This window comes from Conger conger, chromosome 16, assembly GCF_963514075.1.
Source record: "Conger conger chromosome 16, fConCon1.1, whole genome shotgun sequence".
Classification (NCBI taxonomy): Eukaryota; Metazoa; Chordata; class Actinopteri; order Anguilliformes; family Congridae; genus Conger; species Conger conger.
This window is the reverse complement of record NC_083775.1, coordinates 362501-370000: the sequence shown is the minus strand read 5'-3', so window position 1 is coordinate 370000 and position 7500 is coordinate 362501. Positions and strand designations below refer to the sequence as shown.

Genomic DNA, 7500 nt, shown 5'->3' with positions numbered 1-7500 from the left:
TTCATAACTCCTTTATTTACAATTCACACGTCAGGCGTTAACAGATGCTCTTATCCAGGACTGCTTATACAGCATCCACTGTTACTCTCAATGCGTTTATACACCTGGATATTCCCTGAGGACAGCGGACACTCCTCCCCTGACCTGGAGGACCTGCAGGAGAAACCTTCCCTGGAGAGACCCGTCTGTTCCCTTCCCCTGGAGAGACCCGTCCGTTTTTGGCAAAAAAACCAAAACCATCCACCCACCCAACCTCATCCATTACACACAAGCCTTAGAGCAGATACTCATGGAAATGGCTCTGTCTCTCATTAATGCGCTTTACACAGTCTGTATCCGCGCTCACAGAGTGCAGCCTGGCTGTTCTCAAACCCCACAGAGCAGACGCTCCAGTCTAACCGGACACGCAGCGCTGCTGGGATACAGAGCGGGGGTTTCCACCAGCGCTGACGGCTGCTCCTGCTCCCCCCGGGCTGCCCCGCTCCCTGACGGCCCCCCCCCCCCCCCAACCTGCAGAGTGATCAGCGAGGTACACCCCCCGCTCCCTGACGGGTTCTTTCCCTCCCTCAAATTCAAGTGACTTCAGAAGTCTTACCGATAACTCAGTTACTTCACTACTGTATATTAATAGTATATCAACTCAGTAGTTATATCAGGCAGGTTTTTGCTTTTTAATCGTTCAGAAATATTTATTCAAGCTTTCAGTTGGGTATTTGTAATATTCCATATTTAACATTATCTGTAAGGATATAGCAATACGTAAAAAGAAAATGCATTTCAAAAAAGCTTCTGATCAGATAAAAACATCAACATTATAGAAACATAACACAGATACACACACGAGGGCGGGGAGGCTTTGGAAGGCTCATTGCATGGCCTTATGGGTAATTCCACAGGCCACGGTGCGCCAGGTTCACAACAGAAGATCCAAACAACATTTGCACAACACTTCCAGACAGGCAAGGGGCAGCAGTCTTTGACCTGTCTATGAAGTTATTATTTGATGGGAATGTCTGTACCTAAACACAGGGGAGCCTTATCCCCTAAACCTTAAGTCCTTGTAAAGGCCTGCCACCCCCCCCACCCCCACCCAGGAACAAAATGAAGCATTTATACAGTGCAGAAAGGAACGCTGCAGTCAGCATGTTTGAGCCAGTCACAGTCTCAATCTCAGGCTCCAAGGTCCTGCCCTGATGGACACTGCGCTTTGGGAGCTGTGTAGCATTGCTAGATGCCCAGCTGGAGTGGTTGGGCTAGTGTGGCTGGGCTGTCCCGGTTTGTGTGGTTGGGTTTGTGTGGTTGGGCTGTCCCGGATTGTGTGGTTGGGTTTGTGTGGTTGGGCTGTCCCGGTTTGTGCGGTGTGGTTAGTGTGGTTGGGCCGTCCCGGTTTGTGCGGCTTGATTAGTGTGGTTGGGCTGTTCTGGTTGGTGTGGCTGGGCTGTTCCGGTTTGTGTGGTTGGGTTGGTGTGGTTGGGCTGTTCCGTTTTGTGTGGTTGGGCTGTCCTGATTTGTGCGGTTGGGCTGTCCTGGTTGGTGTGGCTGGGCTGTCCTGGTTGGTGTGGCTGGGCCATCCTGGTTGGGTTGGTGTGGTTAGGCTGTCCTGGTTGGTGTGGTTGGGTTGGTGTGGTTGGGCCATCAGTCTGAACTGGGCGAAGCTGCAGAGTCCCCCTCCTCTCCCTCCAGGTCAGCGGGGGAGGCTGGCTGTCCCCCTTTCACTCGCTTCCACTTCATCCGCCGGTTCTGGAACCACACCTTTACCTGCAGGGGGGCAGAGACAGGGTTTATTCACCCGGGCCTCAGTGTGTTTGAGGGTTTATTCACTCTGCAGGGGGGGCAGAGACAGGGTTTATTCACCCGGGCCTCAGTGTGTTTGAGGGTTTATTCACCCGGGCCCCAGTGTGTTTGAGGGTTTATTCACCCAGGCCTCAGTGTGTTTGAGGGTTTATTCACCCAGGCCTCAGTGTGTTTGAGGGTTTATTCACCCGGGCCCCAGTGTGTTTGAGGGTTTATTCACCCAGGCCTCAGTGTGTTTGAGGGTTTATTCACCCGGGCCCCAGTGTGTTTGAGGGTTTATTCACCCGGGCCTCAGTGTGTTTGAGGGTTTATTCACCCAGGCCTCAGTGTGTTTGAGGGTTTATTCACCCGGGCCTCAGTGTGTTTGAGGGTTTATTCACCCAGGCCTCAGTGTGTTTGAGGGTTTATTCACCCAGGCCTCAGTGTGTTTGAGGGTTTATTCACCCAGGCCTCAGTGTGTTTGAGGGTTTATTCACCCAGGCCTCAGTGTGTTTGAGGGTTTATTCACCCAGGCCTCAGTGTGTTTGAGGGTTTATTCCCCCGGGCCTCAGTGTGTTTGAGGGTTTTTCACCTCCTGTGTTTTGGTGCTCTGGGGTGGTGCCCTTTTCCTTCTGATACTCTGTAAAGCCGTTTGTATCAGTCTCCGAAAAAAGTGCTATACAGAAAAACCTGAATGTCTGTGCCTGAAGCGTGTGAGTCTGCATCAGAGAGAAACTACAGCTCAAAAGAACAGCTGTAACACGTTTTATCACCTCAACTAGTGAAAAATGGTTCAGTGTGCAGCCATTCATTGTGTAGCGGCTGCCAACTATGAGAATATGGAAGCGACGTTGGAAAAACAGAAAATGAAATTGGGGAGTGCGGGGGAGGGGGGTGTGGGCCTGCATTCAGAACACAGGGCTGGGAAATGCATTGAGCTTGACTGGGCCATATGTGAGGGGGGGGGCATGTGCGGTCATTCCAAAAACCACAGCAATGCGGAGGGGGAGGGGGGGGGGTAGGCGGAGGGGCCAGTCTTTGGTGCATGATGTCAAGCAAAGACACAAGACACAAGACGCCGCCTTCAATGTGTCGGGGTGGAGGAGGATACTCCTCAGAGGAACACAGCACTGCATTGTGGGAACTGTTCTCTATCCGCGTCCAACGATTAGTCACCCCGTCAGCAGATGCACAGAATAACACCACAAGGGGAAAGCAGTGGGTTACTGCACAGGCTACAGACGCCCATCTGACTGGGCCGAATGTGGCAAAAGGGTGGGGGTCGTATTTGAGGCCAGCACTAGTAGGGACAAAATCCAATAATATCTAATACAGCTTTTCCTAACCTTCTTACTTCTGCTGCATACTTTACAAATGCACACCACTCTCCAAAGCAAGCGACACACCAGTGTTGATGTGACTTAGGCCTGAATGTTCTTTTGCCATTTTAATTAAGTGATATGCATTACAATAACATACATTTTGGTTTTAGGGAATGGGATTTCTTCATTTAATTGTTTTACTTTTATACTTCTTTTCACTACTGTGTCCTCCAGGTGCAATGACCTTAGAAGTATGAACACATGGTAATGCTTTTGGATTAAAATACTTTTCTTCATTTGACTAAGCTTGCCTGGTGTACAGGAACAAATGAAATGATCCCAAAAGTGTAAACCCCGGCCATAAGCTCCTCCTTTCAGGCTCAAATACTTTTCTATACTCCATCGTTCATCAAAGGAGTATTGAAAAGTATCTGAATCCAAAACAAATACTATTTGAACCCAGGTCTGGAAGTGTGTAGTCAAGGTTAAGACATTAGTTAGCCATATTATGCTGGCATACCTTTGAAGGAAGGTGCTCCTCTCTAATGAGAACCAAGCTTCATCGTGGTTTTGCCATTTCACAGGGATATCATAGGCTCCCCAGCAAAAGGGAATTTGCTGTGTGGATTTATAATAACAAAAACAGGTGATGTTTAAAAATGAATGAATGAGAGAATGCAGGTAGCAGTGAGGCCCAGGTGACTGACCTGTCTCTCTGTGAGGTCCAGGTGACTGACCTGCCTCTCTGTGAGGTCCAGGTGACTGACCTGTCTCTCTGTGAGGTCCAGGTGACTGACCTGCCTCTCTGTGAGGTCCAGGTGACTGACCTGTCTCTCGGTGAGGTCCAGGTGACTGACCTGCCTCTCTGTGAGGTCCAGGTGACTGACCTGTCTCTCGGTGAGGTCCAGGTGACTGACCTGTCTCTCGGTGAGGTCCAGGTTGACGGCGATCTCGTAGCGGCGTAGGCGGGTCAGGTAGTTGTGGTGAGAGAACTCGGCCTCCAGCTCCCGCAGCTGCTCTTTGGTGAAGGCCGTGCGCTCCTTCCGTGCTTTAGAGCCGCCATCTTGGGCCTCTGAGAGAGCGAGAGGAAGTGTACCCGTCACTGTGAGCTAAACACCTTTACCTGCCACAGTGAGGTACTCACCTACACCTGTCTGAGACACACACCTTTACCTGCCACGGTGAGGTACACACCAACACCTGTCTGAGACACACACCTTTACCTGTCACTGTGAGGTACACACCTACACTTGTCTGAGACACACACCTTTACCTGCCACAGTGAGGTACACACCAACACCTGTCTGAGACACACACCTTTACCTGCCACGGTGAGGTACACACCAACACCTGTCTGAGACACACACCTTTACCTGCCACGGTGAGGTACACACCAACACCTGTCTGAGACACACACCTTTACCTGCCACAGTGAGGTACACACCAACACCTGTCTGAGACACACACCTTTACCTGCCATGGTGAGGTACACACCTACACCTGTCTGAGACACACACCTTTACCTGCCATGATGAGGTACACACCTTTACCTGCCACAGTGAGGTACACACCTACACCTGTCTGAGACACACACCTTTACCTGCCACGGTGAGGTACACACCAACACCTGTCTGAGACACACACCTTTACCTGCCACGGTGAGGTATACACCAACACATGTCTGAGACACACACCTTTACCTGCCACGGTGAGGTACACACCGACACCTGTCTGAGACACACACCTTTACCTGCCACGGTGAGGTACACACCAACACCTGTCTGAGACACACACCTTTACCTGTCACTGTGAGGTACACACCTACACTTGTCTGAGACACACACCTTTACCTGCCACGGTGAGGTACACACCTACACATGTCTGAGACACACACCTTTACCTGCCACGGTGAGGTACACACCTACACCTGTCTGAGACACAAACCTACACCTGTCTGAGGTACATACATTTACCCATGTTCCAATCTAAATGCAGATCACATTTTTATATACATTTGTTTAAAACTTTACATTTGTTTAAGCTTCAATTGTATTATTGTTTTATAAGACCTGAAACAGATGCGTGGTTTTAGATATTCTGTGAGAACATACAGTAGATTTCAGAAGAATTTAGGCAAAACAAAGACAGGAAAATCCCATTTTCTATTTTTCAGGTACTGTCATTCTACAAACAATGAAAAACATAATATTATATACAAGTAGCTATTGTATTTAAAATAGCATATAGGCTACTTTAAAAGCGTATTTTCATACCAATCAAAAATGATTTCCTGCCTGTTTTGACTGGCCTGGGTTAGCTCGAAATGTAGTTTTACACCACTTCACTAAAAAAAGATCTGATGTCATCCCTATTTAACGATGGCAATTTGTTTTTATTAAGAGTGTCTTCGTCTTGTTGCCAACAGACCAGTACAGCGCCAAAGCCAGATGTTGGGCTACTTGGGCGACCCAGACTTGTGTGGGAACGGCAGAAAACCGTTTTCGATATCAGACTTCAGAAAAGCAACTTTGTGGCTTTGGTCTTGCGTGGAGTGTGTGTTATTGTTGTTATTATTCCTCTTTTTCCCCTATTCAAATACCACATGAATTCGGCCCGACCACGCTTGAAATATACCCGTCTGGACCTTAAACGGAGACGTGGGAGGGAGCAATACTTTTAGGAGGATGTCTAGCAAACCTCTCCTTAGCTGTGCAGTCTCTCAAAGTAGGTCCCAATAAACCTCACCAATAAAGTGCTGTTTTAGAGAGCTGCCACCGCACGCAGCGGGGAAGGGGCGGGAGACAAAACAACATTTGGCAGCAGTTGAGAAAGTGTGGTGAAGTAGTTGTTCGTTAACACTAAAGTTCGGCTAATTACCCACCAATCGTAAAGAGGTCGTTGTTTTAAAAAGAAAACGAAAACACAATGTGCTAGTCTGCATCAGCACTGTCGACAATTACAGTAACGGGCAAAAGTTTGTCCATCCTGGCAGAGACAGCCTGAAGCTTCACCCGTTACATTAGGAGCATATATTTAACTGCATGTAAAAATGCTAATTCAATATTATATTAAACATAATTTATACACAAAGGCAATTTATGCCGAAATCAATTATTGTAATTCAGGAAGAACTTGTTTGGATGGAAAACTGTACGCTGCGGGCGTACATAAAGGCCTGTAGCCTATTGGCCGCGTGCTAGGAAGATATTACGTTACATGCAGCTTTTTAACGATAGGAAACTGTCTGGTCAAGAATGTGAAAGTGGGATTGCTGGAAAGTTAATTTACCGTCCGTGGTCTGGCAAATCTCTTCAAAAAGACGAAGACGCTGACAGACGAAAGAGTAATTGCGCCATAGTTCTGTGATATTAGCATATATTGCTATACAATAATAGCCGTGTTGTGCCGTTTAGTATGCGTTTTCCTTTAAGTGAATATATGGATACATTCGTGTGAAAGTGTACGCATATTTTAAACAGGCAATTGTATTATTGTCACAAATGAATAGTACCGGGGCGAGGAGCGTGTGCGTCCGCTGCTCGAGTGCCCGCTTCCCGCGGGCGTCACTCCTCACTCCGGCTGGACGCTCACAGCTGTGCGAGTCGCTCAATAAAACAGCGATGTTAATCACAATTAGTCTTTTTTGATCTATGGGTCGTCTAAGATAGTGAACAAGGATAAATTGGCCAGCGGAGCCACTTCAGATGATGTCAAAATCATCTGTTGCTAAAAATGTTTTCAGATATTTGTGTGTTGTGATATTCCCCTCTCCCAGTTTGTTCCCTTTCATCATTCCTGTTCTAGTCATTGCGTTCCACATAATTAGGTTTATACTGTGACAGAAAGATACAATAGCTGGTATGTCATATTGAACAATATAATCTTGTGTAAAACATGCTACACATTTAAATGCGCCCGTTTTGCTGGGATAATCTGAATATGATACAGCAACTCAAAGATGCCACATCGTGTTTTATAAACTACTAGAGTAGTCATTAAGTATGACAGGTGTTATACTTATACTAATCCATTTTTTGTATTGCAAGCCACTGAGGTTTCCCAATAGAAAGGGCTCACGGATAGAAAACACTGACTGTAGATGTTATGGTGGTTTTCAGAAATGCTCAATATAAGGTGTGCTTTTGCATACTACTACATTCTGTCCTCATGACTGTAGTCCTGTGTTTCTGTATTGCCGCCATAGTGACCAGCTTTAATTTAAGCAGCAGACAGTCAGTGATTCTTTATACACATGAACAGCAGAGACACAGCTTAAAAGACCAGTTATATTCATATTCCCAGAACAAATCAAAACAGACATTCAAAATGTGCAGAGGAACAGGAAACAGGTCAAATGAAGACTGTACACTGTAGCACACAACTGCTGGCCTACGTTGCGGAATCC

The 7500-nt window shown here is 47.2% G+C and overlaps 1 pseudogene; it reads right to left on the bottom strand.

Annotated features, from left to right (window-relative positions):
• Positions 1-1035: 1035 nt before the first annotated feature.
• The window catches only part of LOC133115220 (homeobox protein MOX-1-like), a 9922-nt pseudogene continuing 3457 nt past the window's right edge, over positions 1036-7500 (bottom strand).